Source organism: Balaenoptera physalus (genome assembly GCF_965194825.1).
Source record: "Balaenoptera physalus genome assembly, chromosome: 1".
In the NCBI taxonomy this organism is placed as follows: Eukaryota; Metazoa; Chordata; class Mammalia; order Artiodactyla; family Balaenopteridae; genus Balaenoptera; species Balaenoptera physalus.
Genome location: NC_138882.1, coordinates 136366943 through 136387720, shown reverse-complemented (window position 1 = coordinate 136387720; position 20778 = coordinate 136366943).

Here is a 20778-nt window from a genome sequence, read left to right as displayed (position 1 = left end):
ATATTTCAAGAGTAATATGGTTAATAAGTAATTGATACTGTCTTAATCTTGGCCTAAAGGATAGCAGCTGGATTTTCTACAAGACCAATGTGTAACTGGGAGACCATGGATTCCATGGTCATGAGACATAAATCTTATATAAAATTGACCTTTAGTGATTAATTAAGCGGAAAGAGTTTAATCTTCTGAAACAAATCCCTTCCAGAACCTAACAAAAATCCTTTGTCTTATAAGAAAAACATTATTAAAATAATATCATTCTCTCCTTTATATCTAACAGTTGATCTCATGCCATCAAATTCAGACTTCAAAGTCATTTTAAATTTATATATAGCACAGAGTACTTGGAAGGGAAGGGAAATGGGATGTTCTAAATGCTGTTTCTACAAATTGATGCTTATAAATGGGCATTTACACTTCTAATAGACCTATTGTACCAATTCTCATCCTCATAATCTATTATTCCATTTTGATGTGTTTATATGGATTATCCAGCTACTGTGAATAATATTTGTCTTGACTAAGGATTCCTGATAATCTTATCTGGTATGATGAGATGTAAGTAAACATCAATAGAAGTCATCTGTAGAAAATTCTGTGCTGTTCATTAAATCAACACATTTTTTTCACTCAGTCTTTTTTTTTTTTTCTATCCAAGGTACTAGACTCACTGCTGAAGGTAGCAAAAGGTTAAAAAATATATATTCTTATGAAAGGAAAACAAGTACATAATTAAATAAAACAAATGCATGGCAAGCATCAAGCATCCTATAAGGAAAAAGTGTTAAAGTGTTATGAAAATTCAGTTGTATGAATGTTCACATTCAACTGGAGAAATTAAAAGTCTTCATGGAGAAACTGTCACCTAAGACATGCTTAAAGGATGCCTGAGATTTGAATAGCAGACATCCTGATTAAAAACAAGAAAATATAAATAAGAAAGGTCATTAAGATGGAGGATAGCATGAGTAAGTTGGAAAAATATGAGGCATATCCAAGGAATAGGTTTGAACTGAGTGGCTGTAATATAGAATTATTAAGAGTAGAAGGTAAACTGAAAATTGGTCTGAAAACATTTACTGAAGAACCTTAAAGATCAAGTTAGGAGGATCTACCAAAATTAATAGGCAATGAGAAGCCACTGAGGGAATGATATTATGTGGAGTGTGTTTTCTGCAACTTTTCCTGGATTACAAATTAGCTGTCATATTTAAAAACTAACCTTTATTGTTTTTTCCTGGTCCTGTTTCCTATGTCTATATCTTTTAAGTAGGTTCCAGATGTTGATCTTTATATTTCACTCACCCTTCCCACACACATACAGGCCCACATGTAAATGAACACATGTACACACACTTTGGCACGCTCTTTTCCGAACTGACTTACTGTTTATTGTTTTGTTTTTGCTTGTGGACTTTTTTCTTTCCTACCATGAAGTATAGGCAATATTTTTAGACAAGTATTGTGATGATTTCTGGTTGCATTGTATGGGAAATCCAACATCCATTTCCTACCCTTTTCCCTTTGCTCTTTCTATCACTGAGGCTGAAGGAATATTCACTTTCTTGTATTCTTTTGTAAGAAGAGAGTGGTCATGTGATACAGATCTTGATGTATAATTGGAAATCTGCTAGAATGGCTCCTGGGAAAGCTCTTGCTTTCTAGGTTAAAAGGACTGAATCAGTATCATTGCCACCACTTTCTTCCTCTTTTCTTTTTCCTGGAATGTGTATATGATAATTCTTATAGCTGGGGCAGGGGTATAGGGTAGGGAATTTCAGAAATATTGGTTTCTATATATTTGAGCTATTGAACCAATGTCAGCAGAAATCTCTAGATATCTCACATATGGTAAAAGTAACTTCAAATTGCTTAATTCACTTTTAGTTTATTTGCTGTTAAAAAAGAGTTCTTAATTAGCATATAATGTTTATTTATTTTATGTAAGTCTTAACTATACATAAATCTATAGAGTATGTTTGGTTAAAGTCAAGTAATTTATTTGCTAAATTCATTTAACCTTTCTGATTCTCACTTTTTTATCTGCAAAAAGAAGAAAATTCCAGCTACAAAACACCTGATACAGGGTAAAAACACCTATCACAGGGCCTGATCCATAGTGGCAGATTAATGAAGATTTTTAAATGAATGAATAAATAAGACATTCATACTTCTAGGAAGCTCCTTTGAATGGTGTTAAGTTTTTGCTGGGTTGACTGATCGGACATACCTTTAAAGAATCCTGTTGGTTATCTTTTCTTGCCATCAGAAGAAAGTTGGCAATTAAAGAACATTTGATACCAGTCCAAATATAGATTTGGAGGTCATAATTATATCTATATTTTAACTGAATAATAGAGACAACATCTTGGATTTGGTTTCTATACCTTGAACTAGAATTTGTTACTGAATCAACCTTGGTGATTAATAAGTGACAAGTATAGTGAAATTTGAAGTTGATATAATTTAACAATGTTTAGAAGATTGCCGATAAAAATTTTGAGTTATATAATTCAAACTTACATTCCTTCTTTATATGTGCATTGCTTAAGAGCTTACTCTATAGATAGGAGAATATGCTAACAACTTTCAACATTGTACAGTAAATAAAAATTGCATTTGTCAAGGCTACATGCTATATCATGATTCTACTTAATACCATTAAACTATACCATGATGATGACTGACAGTACAAAGTATTTCTTAATTTAATGCTTGAAAAGCAGAGAATCAGTCAATATATGAAGTAGGTGGATTGACATTTAATAACTCCAAATCAATATTACTTTAAGAGTTTGTTACATAATCAGAAGATAATACCTGACTTCAGATAAGGAAGGGATGTAGAAAACATAGTTGATAAAAAGTGGTGGCAGAGTGTATAGCTCACAGTTTGAGGATAGCTCATATCCATCTTCAACGTCTAGTAGAATCAACCTAAAGGTTGGATTCATAACCAGATCCTTATAAAATTTTACATAGAATTTCTGAAACTGGTTTTATTTTGAATCACAAAAAGTGGCTATTGTGTCTTATAGTAAATCATGTCAAAAATAATGTTTTTCCTTTATAAACTCTCCTCCTGCCTCCAGAACTCAATCCTGCTGAGCATGTAGAAATTCAGAAGAAAATATATGGAGGGTTCTTTATTGGAGATCACTATCAGAATACAGACAGAACCTTTAAAACAATAAACATGACCTCACTGGCCATAATTCACAAGCAAAGAATCATTTGACTTCAAAGTACTCTGGCAAAACTTTTTGCCTTTGAAGTTGAATGAAGGACAATCGGAAATACCTTCAGAGTTCAAACAACTTCCTATTCAAAGAAAAATCTTCCATTTCCTCCTTCTACTCAGAGCATTGTTTTAGGGTCTTCATGTCACTGCTACAAATGTATAGTTGTATTCCTTTCTATATTTCAGTGGACTTGCATATGAACCTTTGCTTCACATATAAGTGTTGAACAGAGCAAGGATGGGAACTTAAAATAGAGAAATCATTGGTTTGGTATTAAGCTCCAAGATATTTTCTCCTGCAAAGATGAAATCTCCCCTAAATCTCCCCAAAATGTGTGTTTGATTGAAGTATTGAATTATAAATAAGTAGTTCAAGCCATACTGAAAAAAATGGCCTGTCTAGGTCACCTTTACCAGGTAAATCAAAATATAGTAAATTAATCACATGGCAATACTTTTGGAGAACTTCTTCCTGGTCAGGAAGCACATTTGTGTTTATGGAAATTTAGTGTGAAGGTAATTAAGGTAAGGATTGAAATGATGTCATACTGGAATAGGGTGGGCCTTACATTTAATGAGAGTGGGCTTATAAAACACAGAAAAAGACACACAGAGACACAGAAAAGAAGGTGATTTGAAAACAGAGACAGAGATTTAAGTTATGCTGCCACAAGCCAATGAATGCCAGAAGCCACCAGAAGCTGAAAACAGCAAAGCAGATTTGTCCCTTTGGAGGGAGTTTGGTCCAGGAAACACCTTGATTTTGGACTTCTGACCCCCAAAACTGTTGGAGAATAAATTGCTTTTGCTTTACATCCCCATGTTTGTAGTAATTTGTTGCATCAAACTTAGGAAACACAAAATACAGACAAGTTCCCAACCTCTGAGACTATCTCCTGTGTCTGAGAAATTAGCAAGTTCAAGTGCTCATTCTTCCAACTTCCCTTATAGATAGTGTGCAGGCCTAAAGTCTAGGCTCAGTCACTGTATTTCTTGTCTATTGCTGTATAACAATTACCGCACACTTAGTGGCTTAAGACAATGTACGTTTATTATTTCATGGTTTCTGTGGTTCAGTAGTCTGGGCAATGTTTAGCTGGGTCCTCTGTTTCTGGGTCTCACAACACCTCAAGTTGTCCGCCAGGGTGCAGTCTCATGTGAGGCTCAACTGAGGTTAGATCTACTTCCAGGCTTACGTGATTATTGGCAACATTGAGTGACCTGTGGTTTCTTGGACTGAGTGCTTGCTAAAATAATAAATGTGTGAACAGATGAATGAATTTTTATTACTGCTTTCTCTGTAGTCTTGGTCCTACCTAGTAATCAATTGTGTCAGCTCCACATGTTAAATGTGCTAGAGTTAACCTTAAATCATTTTGAACTTTTTCCCTGAGAGCGCTGTTTCAAAATTCATTCACAGCTAAATTTCCTAATTTCCTCAATGTCATATCATAAAATAGAGGTATTATTTCATCTTTTGTCTTAACTGAGATCCCCTAGATCATTTTCTAAACTTTATGACATTTGATACAATATCAGATGAGATTCTTTGTTGATATTTGCAGTTAAGTTCATCTGCTTTATTGCCATGTTTTTACTACACTTGCAATATTCTCTCTTCTTCACTTCACATATTTTTTGCTGATATACTCTGTTTCTCACACAAACCACAATGTTCTACCACCATTGCTTTGTTCATACCATTCTTTTCTCTACAATGCTCACATACTTCTACAGGTATTCAACTGATACTCAATCTTCAAGACCCAACAAAAATATGATCTCTTCTACTCTCATTTCCCTGCCCAGCCCAAAGTAATCTTTTCCTGATTCAGATTCTCACATTTAGTATTTCATAAGTTCTATAATAATATGCATATATCTTATCTCTTTTTGTATGGTGTGAATTCCCTGAGTACACAATACATGATGATTCATCTTCGTATTCCTGAGTGCCTTATATATGCTGGATATTCAGTAAATACATGAGTGATCTTACAATGAAAAGAACATTGGATACAATAGCTATACCTGTAGACATTAATCATTTCCCCCATAAAAGAAGCCAATTTCTCTAAATTGCTTCATGTAGGTAAAGCCCAATACAACATATGAGTATGACCCACTTAGTGCAACCCCAATAATACCATTTATAAAAATCTTACAGAATTAATCATCTGCCTCAGTTTCTGTGGCAGTCATTAACGGTGTTGTGTACCCAATATTTCTGGCTTTCTTCTATCTACTCTCCAGGCACAATTTGTGATTGAGTGGGGCCAGGTGATTATTCTTGACCAGTGGATTTGAGTGAAAGTGACATTCACCAGTTCAGCCACAGAGCATTTAATTGCTTAAGTGGGACTTTCAGTCCTCCTTTCACTCTGGTATGGTAACTTATTTCATTTGAGATGCTACTGCTCCATCCTCTGGGTCCTTGGGACATTAAGATGAAGAGAGCTCCCTATTGACCTACAATGAACAAGGAAAGAAACCACGGTATTCAAATCACTGAGAATTTGAGTTATTTGTTACCACAGTCTACTCTGATGGTACCTTTATTTTCTTTTCAATCTAGCAAGCCTGGATGTGTTTAATAACACAAAATCTGTGCAGTTTTTCATTTCTCACTTTTCTTTGCATCACACTTCTTGTCACCCACTGCTTAGAACATCAGCCATAATTTATGCACATGTGAAAGGAAGATGGAATCATTGATGGGGAAAATTAGCTATTATGAACTGGATATGGAGAAGGACTTCTATAGTGAAAACAAAGGGGCATAACAGAAAAAATTTCTTGAGAAAAGAAGAAAGGATTTAACTTTATTTCAAGTGGAAAATGCCATGAATGTTATACTGCAGTCTCAAATTCCTATGGACATTTTTTGTTTATTTTGACAATTCTTTATAAAAGAAAGACAAGATGATGGATGCAACTAATAAAAAAGTTTGGGTTTTAGGCTATGATTAGAAAGGTAAACTTTTTTTAATGTTAAAATCTGGATTTTTATTAGATAAACATGCTCATAGCAGAAATTTATATTAATACATAAGTATATTATTATACCTTTCTAAACAAGAGTGCTACCTTTGCTGTATATTATCATAAAATTTCAATAAATTATTTTCTTTTACAGAGGATCTAAACTTTAAAGATAAGTGACCTGCTCTAGGACATAAATGCAAGCAGTAGAAGTTTTAAAGGATAAGGTGACCTACCCACTTGGTCTTGGGAAAGCTTGTGTTTTTATAGTCTCCTTCCTGAGAGCCAAAAAGCAATCTTAACATAATGGGCAGTTTTAAAAAATTGAAGATAAGAAGAAGAATCCTATACTAGAGTAAGTTGCAATAAATTCTTAATTATGATGCCATTTGAACCCACAATGACACCTGGGTGTTAGGAAATTTCTTTAAGCTATGTGTCTCAAGAGGATGATAGAAAGCAATGAAAAAGTCCCACCCATTGATCTTGAAAAAATTGCTGATATAGCCCTTATGAAATCCTGACATAAGTAGTTTCTGTGCAGAGTCATATTAACAAAGCGTGATCCTGTGGAAGACAAAATGCACCAGACAATCAAGATGACTGTGTTCAGGCTATTGTTAACAGGGAGAACATTTATGAAAGAAGAATGTCTCAAAGAGAAGGAAGGGGCCTTGGTATTACAGAAGCAGGTACACAGGAAGTCATTGCAGTGGTACAGGAGTTATGAGGAAAGATGGAACAATGTCTTATCTTGGAATATTCACAGGCAGGAGCCTCTGAGAACAAAAGGGTGGGGTATTTCAGAACTATTAGTATTTTCTAGGCATACAGGGCTCACGTAAATTTCAACATCATCAATTCCAAACCCAAGTTTCAGTCAGGACACAGAAATCACTCTAAGAATGTTTAGCAAAAGAGGGCTTAATGCAGGGAATCAGTTGTTTGCAAAACCACTGGAAGGGCTGAAGATGCAAACATCAGGAGAAACTTCCACTAGCTTTCAGGTTCACCACTACAGGTGTAGTGTGGAGAACCAGGTGGTAACCAGGTTTTTCCAAACAGAACAGAACACTGCACGATGCTGTTCTTAATAATCACAGCAAAACCTCTACAAAATCTTACATCTGCTAAAGCCCATGCACTCAGCTACCACCGCCAAAGAAAAAAAGAATATGGCTCTGCCTCCCCTCCACCTTCCAAATCCTGCTCAAACGCCCCTCTTAGCAGAATAGTAATTGTATTCCAGGCCCTGGAGTCAAGAGAATCTGGTTGCTAATACCCAGCCACTGTGAAACAGAGGAAACGTTAGGAGGATTTTGCTGCTTGCAGAATTAAATGAGCATGCTACTTTTTATTCTTAATAAAACTTTGAAGAGGTTTAATTCATGACAATCAGCAACATTTCTCCCTGTATCACCATCTCAAACCTCTCCCACACACTGCTGCTCCCCTTTACCTTTTAGGTCTTAATTCCCTGCCCCTAAATCTTTCACTTTCCTCCCTTTTTTTCTCTCTTCCCTATTTCCTTCCCCCCATCCCTTTCTTTTGTTGCTCAACTTAAAAAATAAAACCCTTGGCACTTCCCTGGCAGTCCAGTGGTTAAGATTCCGTGCTTCCAATGCAAGGGGCATGGTTTCCATCCCACATGCAGGGCTGCAAAAAAAAAAAAAAAATCATTAAATAGGCTTTGGATTTCCTACTAGATGTGAGATTGATATTTCTAGGCAATTTATGTAAATTTCCAAGGCCTGCTTGATGATATATTTTTTTTAATTTTACAGGTTTATGAGAACGTGATCACCTCTTACAGAATAATACACTCTCTGATGTATAGTGACTCATACATGGGACATTACCCCTTTTCCTTTATTTTTTCACAGCACCATCAGTAAGAAACATTTGGTCTAACAGGGTAAGGATTACATCACAGTATCATGCAGCAAAGATAAAATTGGATCTTCAACACTTTTCTTCCTTTGGCCACCTTTACCACCAGAAAGTATTTCCTGATAGATTCACTTGCCTCTTTATGTCCCCTCTTTTCCTGTCTTCTTCCTTTCTTTCCAGCTCCCCATCTCTCATCATTTCTTATGCAGAACATAAGTTTCACAGTTTCCTTCTACCGTGGGTACAGGGAGATAAGGAACTTCTCATTCCCTCTACCCAAAACAGCCTATGAAGATACTTTGTTAAGTGAAAGATCATCTACTATGAAAAGAAATGATGTCATTCCCATACGGACAGAAGTTGTGGCCAATACTGTGATTCTAAGCAGAGCAATTTGTTTGGTACTATGCTATTTAAAGGAAGACCAACTCTTTAATTCTCAGATCTTAACCTCATAAAAGAGAGAACTGAGCAATTAATACTGAAGCAAGGTAAAAACTACACTGCACAAAGAAACGAACTGTCATCAGTACTAGTTTAATAATCTATCCAGGACATCATAGGCTTCCTGAGTGAGGTCTTCAGTGCTATGTGCAAGAGTGAAACAATAGCAATCCTCCCTTCCTAAGCAATGTTTTGGTTAATTCTGTAGGAAAACATGGTAGGTGTGAGAGTAAAAGTGTGGAGCCCAGACCCAGACTGCCTGCATTTGAATCCTGTCACTGGTACTTAATTGTTATGTACTTTGGGACTGAGGACAACCTGACTCACATTTCTAAGACCCTGTCTCATGAACTGTAACAGAGAAATAAAATAAAGACAAATATCTTGGCTCCTTCAGAGTTGTTGAAAGTATTAATACAGTGACGTGTGTAAAGCATTTGACACCCACACATTTTAAAAAACTTTTATTGGAGTATAGTTGATTTACAATGTTGTGTTAATTTCAGGTATACAGCAAAGTGAATCAGTTATACATATACATATATCCACTCTTTCTAGATTCTTTTCTTATATAGGCCATTACAGAGTATTGAGTAGGGTTCCCTGTGCTATACAGTAGGTCCTTATTAGTTATCTACTTTATATATAGTAGTGTGTATATGTCAATCCCAATCTTCCAATTTATCCCTCCCCCCTTACCTCCAGTAACCATAAGTTTGTTTTCTACATCTGTAACTTTATTTCTGTTTTGCAGAAAGTTCATTTGTACCTTTTTTAGATTCCACATATAAGCGATATCATATGATATTTGTCTTTCTCTGTCTGAGTTACTTCACTCAGTATGACAATCTCTAGGTCCATCCATGTTGCTGCAAATGGCATTATTTTGTTCCTTTTTATGACCAAGTAATATTCCATTGTACATATGTACCACATCTTCTTTATCCATTCCTCTGTTGATGGACAATGAATGTTGGGGTGCATGTATATTTTCGAATTATGGTTTTCTCCAGATATAGGTCCAGAAGTGGGATTGCTGGATCATATGGTAGCTCTATTTTTAGTTTTTTAAGGAACCTCCATGCTGTTCTCAAAAATGGCCACACCAGTTTACATTCCCACCAACAGTGTAGGAGGGTTCCCTTATCTCCGCACCCTTTCCAGCATGTATTTTTTGTAGACTTTTTGATGATGTCCATTCTGACCAGTGTGAGGTGATACCTCATTGTAGTCTTGATTTGCATTCCTCCAATAACTAGTGATGTTGATCATCTTTTCATTTGCTTTTTAGCCATCTGTATGTCTTCTTTGGAGAAATGTTTATTTAGATCTTCACCCATTTTTTGATTGGGTTGTTTGTTTTTTGATATTGAACTGCATGAGATGTTTGTATATTTTGGAGGTTAATCCCTTGTCAGTTGCTTTGTTTGCAATAACACACACACTCCTATGAAATACCGTCACCAAAGCAAGAAAGCTCACAGTCATTCCAGGCTCCTTCCTCCACTTTATCTTCTACCTCTAATTGCTCACAAAATTTGCCTTTTAAATACCTTTCAAATATTTTCGCACCTTACTTTAAACCCTTAACAGCAACATCTCCTGCTGGGGCTGTAGCAACCAGGTCTTAACTCATTTTTTATTATTATCATTGTGTCATCCTCCTACCCCCTTCCCTAATTATCACCTACACTGCAGCCAGTGATCTTACTATATGGAAAATGTGATCAATCTAACTCCAATTTTAAAACCTTCATTTTTATGCAAATACTTATAAAGTTTAATCTCTCTCATTTAGTATATATGAACCTCATCATCTAAATTTGTCAACATTTACAGCAGTGAAGATCAAACTTCAGAGTGGATCAGAGTCCCCTGGGATTTTGTTTAAAATGAAAATTTTAGATCCTTACTCCACGGGCAAGTCTCGAATGGTGTCTCAATTAAAGACCACAAGTCTGATTTTTTTAACAGTCAGGCCAGGACATTCAGATTCAACGTTCCTGAGATCACCTTTTGAGAAATACTCTGCTTTATATCCCCATAGCCAACCATTTCTCCACTACCCCTACCCTCTGTCCACCTTATATGACCGGCAGGTCTTCAAACATGACATGCTTTAAATGCCTTTTTGCCTCTACAACTGCTATTTCTACTTCCTGGAAAGTCCTTCCTCACTTTCTGTCTGGCTAATTTCCATTCTTCTTTCAGCATTTCATTCAAATGTCACTCCTGTGTGAAGAGATCCCTGAGTTCTCTCAGGGAGAAGTTAGTTACACCTTCTTCTACTTTTTAGTGATATCCTGTACTAATCTCTACTTGTACTCATGGCATTGGGTTATAAGTAAATTTTATATGTTAGACCTCTCTACTAGACTATAAAGGTATGGCAGCAGGAAAGCATCCCATTCATTCTTGTGTTACCATTATCCAGGGCCTGGCGTATACTAGGTGCTAAATAAAGTATTCATTGGCTGAAAGAAGAAACTAATAAGTGTTAGAAAATCATTTACTTGGGATTATTTAAAGATTTAGGTCACCTCCATATGAAAAGTATTTCCTCCGTAAGCTTTCCGCTCTTATCTGAACTATCATAAAATATTATCTCTAAATCTTCACAATAAGACCAAGAGATTAAAAACATTATTAACCTTATGTTAGAAACACCTGACAAAATTGAAAACTGTATTCTGTTTATTTGATTATTTGATTTCACTGAAGCAGTAATTATAAGACGCTAAAGAGATAGAAGGTAAAAAGATTTCACGTTCCCTTTATTCCCTATTAAATACAATGTTGGAATAAACCAGGTATCATCTGAACTGTTGGTAACTTTGCCTGAGGGTGGAATTCTCTAAGTACCACAAACAGCTCCTGGATACTGGAACTGGTGTAATTCACCTGGCCCTGGGAGTGGGTGATCCATAGTTTTACCTGAGATTTGCAGCCAAAATTTGTCTACAAAATAGACTGAATTCAAAGAGGGGCTGGTGTTATTTCCAACATTTTACTATTTTACATAAAGGAGAGGACTGACATTGCTGAACTTTACTTGAAGCATGTGATCCTGGAAAAGAGCAAAGGTTAAGAAATCCCTCCACCCTTTTGTATTCCAGGAAATGGTTTACTACAAAGAAACATTCTTCCGCATATGACTTAGATAAGGCTCCCAGATGATGTCCTTGCTTATCTATGACAAGGCCACAGACTCTCCAAATCCCCATTATTTGTCTCATAATGATTAACAACACTGTTTGTCCCTATTGACCAGTCTGGACCAAATGCCCACTCATTTGACTTGACCAATCTGTAACCAGGCTTCTCTCCTTCCCCTAGGCCATTGAGTTTAAACAAGCATTGGGAGCTTAAGCAGACATTAGAACATGGAACAACCCTCACTTTACAGCTCCTCCTAAGAGTCAGCTGGTTGCAAGAAAGACATTCCCTGCCCAACTGTCCAATGAGGCCCACGTACGCATCCCACTCCCCATTCCCATGCACGAAAGCATAATGGTAGATCAAGAGATGGGTAGATCATGGTTTTCTCCTTCTCCAAATGCACTGCTTCACTACAATAATTTCTTTCTCAGAACCATCAGAGAATTAGTCTTCAGGATAATTTATTAAGTGCAGAGAGATGAGAGGAGTAATGAACAAAGCACCTATCATTCATTGAGTAATGTTTCTACTATGTGTCAAGGAATGTCCTAGTCATTTTACTTTAACAAAATTGGAGGAAAGTAGAGTTAAAAGGTAATTACTCAAATAAGGTAACGCATTCATGATTGAAATTTGAACCAGTCAATACACAAGCTTAGATCACCAACTATAAGAACTGCCTTGATTTTAATAGGTGGAGGTACAAGTTATTAAGTGCTTCAGTTTCTAGGAATTGTCCACCAGGATTTTTAGAGAGAAAAATGCAAAAAAATTATAAATGAGATTTTTTTAACACAGATGTTATCCTGGTTTTTCAAAAATTACTTTATTTATGTTCAGTTGGGCTTTGACATATAGATGTGGGCACTGAGGGATTTTGCGTGGATGTGCAGCTCTATTTAGCATGATCAATGACTTTGTTTCAATTACATGATTCTCATTAAAAGAGTTCTCTACACAGCTGAGGCGTTACTATACAGCGGTACCTCCTTTTACAGTGTTTCACTTTATTGTGCTTCACAGATACTGTGTTTTTCACAAATTGAAGGTTTGTGGCAACGTTGCCTGAAGCAGGTCTATCAGTACCATTTTTCCAACAGCATTGCTCACTTCATATCTCTGTGTCTCATTTTGGTAATTCTCCCAATATTTCAAACTTTTTCTTTGTTATTATATTTGTCATGATGATCTGTGATTAGTGACCTCTGATGTTAACGTTGGAATTGTTTTGAGGAGCCACAAACCTAATCAATAAATGTTGTGTGTGTTCTGACTGCTCCACCAACCAGCCATTCCCCATCTCTCTCCCTCTCTTCAGGCCTCGCTTTTCCCTGAGACACAGCAATATTGAAATTAGGCCAGTTGATAACTATACAATGGTCTCCAAGTGTTCAAGTGAAAAGAAGAGTCACATGTCTTTCAGTTTAAATCAAAAGCTAGAAGTGATTAAGCTAGAAATGAGGAAAGCATGTTGAAAGCTGAGATAAGCCAAAAGCTATACCTCTTATGCCAAACAACCAAGTTGTGAATGCAACTTTCTTGAAGAAAATTAAAATTGCTACTCCAGTCAACAAATGAATGATAAGAAAGTGAAACAGCCTTATTGCTGATACGGAGAAAGTTTTGGTGATCTGGATAGATGAACACACCGGCCACAGCCTTTCCTTGAGCCAAAGCCTAATTTAGAGCAAAGCCCTAATTCTCTTCAATTCTCTGAAGGCTGAGATAGATGAGGAAACTACAAGAGAAAAGTTTGAACTATCAGAGGTTGGTTCATGAGGTTTAAGGAAAGAAGCAATCTCTGTAACATAAAAGTTCAAGGTAAAGAAGCAGGTACTGATGTAGAAGCTGCAGCAAGTGACAGAGAAAGTAAAATCATTAATGAATGTGGCCACACAAAATAACAGGTTTTTAATGTAGATTAAACACCTTATATTGGAAGAAGATGCCATTTAGGAATTTCATATCTAAAGTGGAGAAACCAATGCTTGGCTTCAAACCTCAAAGGACAGACTGACTCTTTTGTTAGGGGCTAATGCAGCTGGTAATCTTATTTATTTTATTTTTGGAGGCTTTATATTTCTATTAATTTTTATTGGAGTATAGTTGCTTTACAATGTTGTGTTAGTTTCGGCTGTACAGCAAAGTGAATCAGTTATACGTATACACATATCCCCTGTTTTTTAGATTTCCTTCCCATTTAGGTCACCACAGAGCCCTGAGTAGAGTTCCCTGTGCTATACAGTAGGTTCTCATTAGTTATCTATTTCATACATAGTACTGTATATATGTCAATCCCAATCTCCCAATTCATCCCACCTCCCCTTCCCCCCTTAGTAACCATAAGTCTGTTCTCTACACCTGTGTCTCTATTTCTGCTTTGCAAATAAGTTCATCCGTACCATTTTTCGAGATTCCACATATAAGCAATATTATAGGATATTTGCTTTTCTCTTTCTGACTTACTTCACTCTGTATGGCAGTCTCTAGGTCTATCCACGTCTCTGCAAGTGGCACTATTTCGTTTCTTATGGCTGAGTAATATTCCATTGTATATATACCAAATCTTCCTTATCCATCCCTCTGTTAATCGACATTTACGTTGCTTCCATGTTCTGGCTATTGTAAATAGTGCTGCAATGAACATTGGGGTGCGTGTGTGTCTTTTTGAATTGTGGTTTTCTCTGGGTATATGCTCAGGAGTAGGATTTCTGGGTCATATGGTAGTTCTATTTTTAGTTTTTTAAGGAACCTCCATACTGTCCTCCATAGTGGCTGTACCAATTTACATTCCCACCAACAGTGTAGGAGGGTTCCCTTTTCTCCACATCCTCTCCAGTATTTATTGTTTGTAGATTTTTTTGATGATGGCCTTTCTGACCGGTGTGGTAACTTTAAACTGAAGCAAATGCTAAGTTACCATTCTGAAAATCCTAGAGCCCTTAAAAATAAAACTAAACCTACTCTGCCTGTGCACTGCATACAGAACAACGAAGTCTGGATGACAGGACATCTGTTTACAACATGGTTTACTGAATATTTTGAGCCCACTGCTCAGAAAGAAAGATTCCTTTCAAAATATTACTGTTCATTAACAATGCACCTGGTCACCCAAGAGCTCTGATGGAGATGTACAATGAGAGTCATGTTGTTTTCATGCCTGCTAACACAACATCTATTCTACAGCCCATGGATCAAGGAGTAATTTTGACTTTCATGTCTTATTATTTAAGAAATATATTTTGTAAGTCTGTAGCTGTCATAGTGATTCCTCTGATGGATCTGAGCAAAGTAAACTGAACACCTTTTGAAAAGGATTCATCATTCTAGATGCCATTAAGAACATTTGTGATTCATGGGAAGAAGTCAAAATATCAACACTAATAGGACTTTGGAAGAAGATTCCAACCCTCATGGAGGACTTTGAGGGGTTCAAGACTTCAGTGGAGGAAGTAACTGCAAATGTAGTGGAACTAGCAAGAAAACTAGAATTTAAAATGGAGCCTGAAGATATAACTTTGTTACAATTGTTGCAATAAAAGTTGAACAGATGAGGAGTTGCTTCTTATGGATGGGCAAAGAAAGTGGTTTCTTGAGATGGAATCTACTCCTGATGAAGGTGATGTGAAGATTGTTGAAATGACAGCAAAGGATTTAGAATAGTGCATAAGTTTAGTTGATAAGGCAGTGGCAGGGTTTGAGAGGACTGAGTCCAGTTTTGAAAGAAGTTCTACTGTGCACAAAATACTGTCAGACAGCATTGCATATTCAGAGAAATTGTTCATGAAAGGAAGAGTCAATTGATGGAGCAAACTTCATTGTCTTATTTGAAGAAATTGTCACGGCCATCCCAAACTTCAGCAACCACAACCCGGATCAGTCAGCAGCCATCGACATTGAGGCAGGACACTCCACTGGCAAAAAGATTACAACTAGGTGAAGGCTCAGATAATGGTTAACATTTTTTAGCAATAAAGTGTTTCTAATTAAGGTATGTACACTTAATAGACTACAGCATAGTGTAAACAAAACTTTTAAATGCACTGAAAAACCAAAAAATTCATGTGACTGGCTTTATTGCAATAATCACTTTATTACAGTGGTCTGGAACGGAAACTGCAATATATCTGAGGTATGCTTATGTAAGGCAGCATGCAATACATTTATTTTAAAAGCATCATTTAAAAAATGCCATTGTTCTTTGGCTTGAAATTATACTATATAATACCAAAATGTTTAGGTTCTGTAAGTTTACATTTTGAATGTTTCATTATGTTCCATTTCTAGGCATGTTATAGAAATCATTATTTTTGGCTTGTATATTCTAATCATATTCCTAAGATTTATAGATGTGATTAGAAACACTTTGATGTTCAATGTAACACAATGACTTTTTGACAGTGATATTTACAGCTGGTAATATGTGTGCTTCATCATTCTCTATCTGAACTATCATTGTCTAAAGAATAGAGGTAAACTACACTTGTAATAATGAGGACAGAGTGCACAACAAAAATTGAACATAAAATCAGAAAATAAAATGTCCCAAATTCCAATATTACAACAGTGGGCTAACTTATAAAAATAAGACTATCAAGGGAAGGAAATAGAAAACCATCAACAATTAAAATTTAACTTAAAAAGAATAGTGGTACCAGGGGTTGGGGTAGGAACACTGAAAATCTATCATTGGAACATAGGATTTCTAATGTAATATTTTCCAAGCACTCATTACTTAACCAAAGTAGAACAGCCTGTTACTTTTGCATAGCTATTAATATTGGAATAGCTCTAAATTCACATTAATGGGGATTCACATCTGCTGAATAGACTAGTACTCCTGTTCTGCTCTACTATGCTAGTTTTTTCAAAGTGTTTATTTTAATTACCTTAGCTATCCACCTATGAAAAAATAAGAAGAATATTTTTCTTTTAAAGACAAATGTCCCTGTGAAATTTCCTACAAACAAATGTGTTGAAATCAAATTTTATCCTTTTCAATACATGCTATACCTCCTCACAGAATCTTGGTCAAATTTAATTCTTCTATCCCCCTTCCTCAACTATTTTTTTGAAGTCCAGTTATGGCCATGGAAGAAACAGCAGCATGTCTCAAACATATTCCAGATCTTACAGAACATCTTAACCTCACAAGGTTTTGCCTCCCACGAGGCACCATAACTGATTAGTTAATGGGCCATTCCTACGTCTCACAAGGCCATCTGCAACAAGATAACGGAGAAACAATGAATTCTATAGCTTTAAGCTCTTATTATATTTCTTTTGATGTAAAATTAGTTATTTGCTCAGGAGCAATATTTTGTGGAATATCATGACCCTAAATAAGGTATTCTATGAGTTCACATGTGAAAGTATTGCAAGTATGGAAGGCATTATTCATATCATGAAGTGGAGATAAACCACTGCCCACTCTATGAGGGAAAGGGTTCACTACAATCAATCTGCTGCTGGATAGCTTGATCTTCCCCTCAAATGGTGCTGTGTTCTGTGCTCACATTGATCTCATTGTTGGCAGGCCGGGAACACTGCATGGACAATAGCCATAGCAGCCTTGGTGATTGAGCATGTGTAGAGCCTTCAACCCTTGATGCCAAGTCCACTTTTTCATTAAGCAAAAATCATATATTAGTTTCCTAGGGTTGCTGTAACATCACAAACTGGATGGCATAAAACAATAGAAATTTATTCTCCCATAGTACTGGAGGCCAGAAATCTGAAATCAATGTTGGCAGGATTCCTACGGGAGGCCTTAAGGAAAAATCTGTTTCATGCCTCTCTCCTACTTCTGAAGGCTGCCAGCAACTCTTAGCAAAAACTCTAATCTGTGCCTCCATATTTACATACATGGTCTTCTTCCCTGTGTCTCTATGTCTCAGACCTTCTTCTTCTTTCTTTTATAAGGATACTGGTCATTGGACTTAGAAAACACCTAAATCCAGGATGACATTATCTCAAGATCATTAACTTAATTATATCTACGAATACCCTGTTTCCAAATAAGGTCATATTCATAAGTTCCAGGGGCTAAGATTTGGACATATCTTTTTTCAGGACACAATTCAACCCACTACACACAGTAGGATGAAAAAAGATATTGACTGAACTTGACTGACTATAACAAAAATCCATCTTATCTCCCTGACTATTGAGATACTCTTCTGCTCTGAATGTCCTCTATTGGTTATTCACATGGCACAAAAACATAATCACAATCTGTGCCTGTCATGAGATGTCATCCACATACCTCACCTGTATATCATTTTGTTAACAATTTGCCACACTTTTTCTCTGACTACCTGGCCAAACTGTTAGCTATGTTCCATAAATCAGTGTAGATACACACATTGTAGGCCCATCATCTCTCTATTAAAGTGTCAGTTAGATGTACTGTTTGAATTTCTGCTTTTTGAGGGAATTCCCTTACCCTTCTATCTTTCAGGACTTTCCTTGAGTATGCCTGTAATGTTGCACAGTTCTCTTCTGAGTGGTCCCAGCATATTGGGCCAAATGCTTACTAAGCACAGGCCTAATATTTTTCTCCTTCAATAAACTAATTGTAAGGAACTCTGTATGACAGGAGTTGGCAAACTATGGCCCATAGGTCAAATCCAACCTGCTTTTATAAAGGTTTATGTGAACACAGTCACAATCCTTTATGTATACTCTATAATGGCAGAGCTGAGTAGGTGTGATCACGACCATTAACACCCACAAAGCTTAAAACATTTACTATCTAGCGCTTTAGAGAAAAAGTTTGCCAACCTCTGCTCTATGGAGTCATAGAAATGGATTGGAGGAAAGCAAACAATATAGTTACCATAATGGTCCAAGATCATGCAATTTACTTGTGCCTTCAAAACCTGATCAAACCCAATTTTGTATTATTCACTTCTACTTGAGGTATGCATTCACTAGCTTGGTGGAGCAGATGAACCCAATTTTGTCACTTTCTGTCCCACAGTCTGGGATTCAGACATTACTTGTGGCCAATAGCAAGCAAGGTGCTGTTGTTCTAAAAGAGAATAGTTATTTTCTAAAGACGACTTGAGACTTTTTTCCCTAAACATTGTGATTTACCACCCCCCCCCAGGCTTGTATCAATAGGATCTCTATTTATCATACAGTAAGTCCCCTACATACGAATGAGTTCCATTCTGAGAGCATGTTCGTTAAGTCCAGTTGGTTTGTAAGTCCAACAAAGTTAACCTAGGTACCCAACTAACTCAATCGGCTATATAGTACTGTACTGTAATAGGTTTATAATACTTTTCACACAAATAATAGATAAAAGACAAGCACAAAAAATAAAGAAAACATTCTTAATCTTATAGTACAGTACCTTGAAAAGTACAGTAGTACAGTACAACAGCTGGCATACAGAGGCTGACATCGAATGAACAGGCAAGAAGAGTTACTGACTGGAGGCGGGAGAGGAGGTGGGATATGGTAGAGCTGAAGAATCGTCAGCAATAGGAGATGGAGGGCAAGCTGCAATTTCACTCATGCCTGATGTTGATGGCACAGGTTCTGGTTCCTTGCTGGATTCAATTCAATCTATCTTCTTGAAAAAAGGATCCAGTGACATCTGGGTAGTAGCTCTTTTTTTCGCATCATAGATGACACAGTAGCACTGGATTGCATTCTGAATGGCTGCTGCAACCTTCATGTACTGTTCTATGTTGGGGGTCTGGTCCTGTGCCTCAAAAACTAACAGTGTCTCCTCAAATAAAGAAAATCCCCTTGCCATTTCCTGCATTGTGCCTCTCTTTGGTTCTTCAGTTACTTCTTCTTCCTCTTGTCTCTCTTTGTCCTTTCTCTCAGCCTCCAATTCCTGGCTCTTCTTAGCAGTAACAGCCACATCACCACTGCTTTTGACTCCTGCTTCTGAACATCTGGGCTTGAAATAAAGATACTATTCTACTGTACTTTTTACAGTAGTATACAGTAAAGTACACAAAAGCACAACCACTTGTAGAGGGTGCACGCACGTGACAATGTATGCCAGACACGTGAACTAACTTACATTATTGGACATGCGAATGCACAATCGCATCTTTGAAAGTTCGCAACTTGAAGGTTCATATGTAGGGAACTTACTGTATATGCTTTCAGCATCATTTAATATAATGGGCAATATGGACCAAGTGGAGGAACACTTGCAATACACACTGAAACTGTTATAAAGCCTCCTCTTACTCTAAACACCTCTCAAAACAGTTAAGTTTATGGGTTATTTAGTAATTGAATCAGAGAAACACCCTGAAGGATGGTTATGTATTGTTTCTAAAATCCAAATAGGTCCACCAAACATTGTGCTTCTTTCTTAGTAGTAGGTTGTGTATGGAGTGAAATTTGCCTTTCAATTTGTTCATGTCCCAGATCACTATATTCAAGGAAATTTTACTAGGTGTCCATTAGTTTTTATTAATGTATCTCTTGCCATGGGATTTTTGAGTCTTACCAAGTCAGTTAGAACACTTCTGGCTATAATGTCCAAATAACATGATGTCATCAATATAGGGGACTAGTGTGATATTTTTGTAAAGGCAGAATGGTCAACATTCCTATAGCCTAGATCATATCAAGAGAGCCATAGACCTGACATAGCTCTGTGATAACACAGTAAAGGTATACGGTTGTCATTGTCATATGAAACCAATACTTATCATGGTCCTTAGTAAACACTATAAGAAAATCATTTTTCAGGTTAATAGCTCCATACCAAATGCCAGGGGCTATGCTGATTTATGCCAATTAAGAGATCAACCTGGAAGGACCTTCAAGATGGCAGAGGAGTAAGACGTGGAGATCACCTTCCTCCCCACAAATACAACAGAAATACATCTACATGTGGAACAACTCCTACAGAACACCTACTGAACGCTGGCAGAAAACCTCAGACTTCCCAAAAGGCAAGAGACTCCCCACTTACTTGGGTAGGGCAAAAGAAAAAAGAAAGAACAGAGACAAAAGAATAGGGATGGGACCTGCCCCTCTGGGAGGGAGCTGTGAAGGAGGAAAAGTTTCCACACACTAGGAAG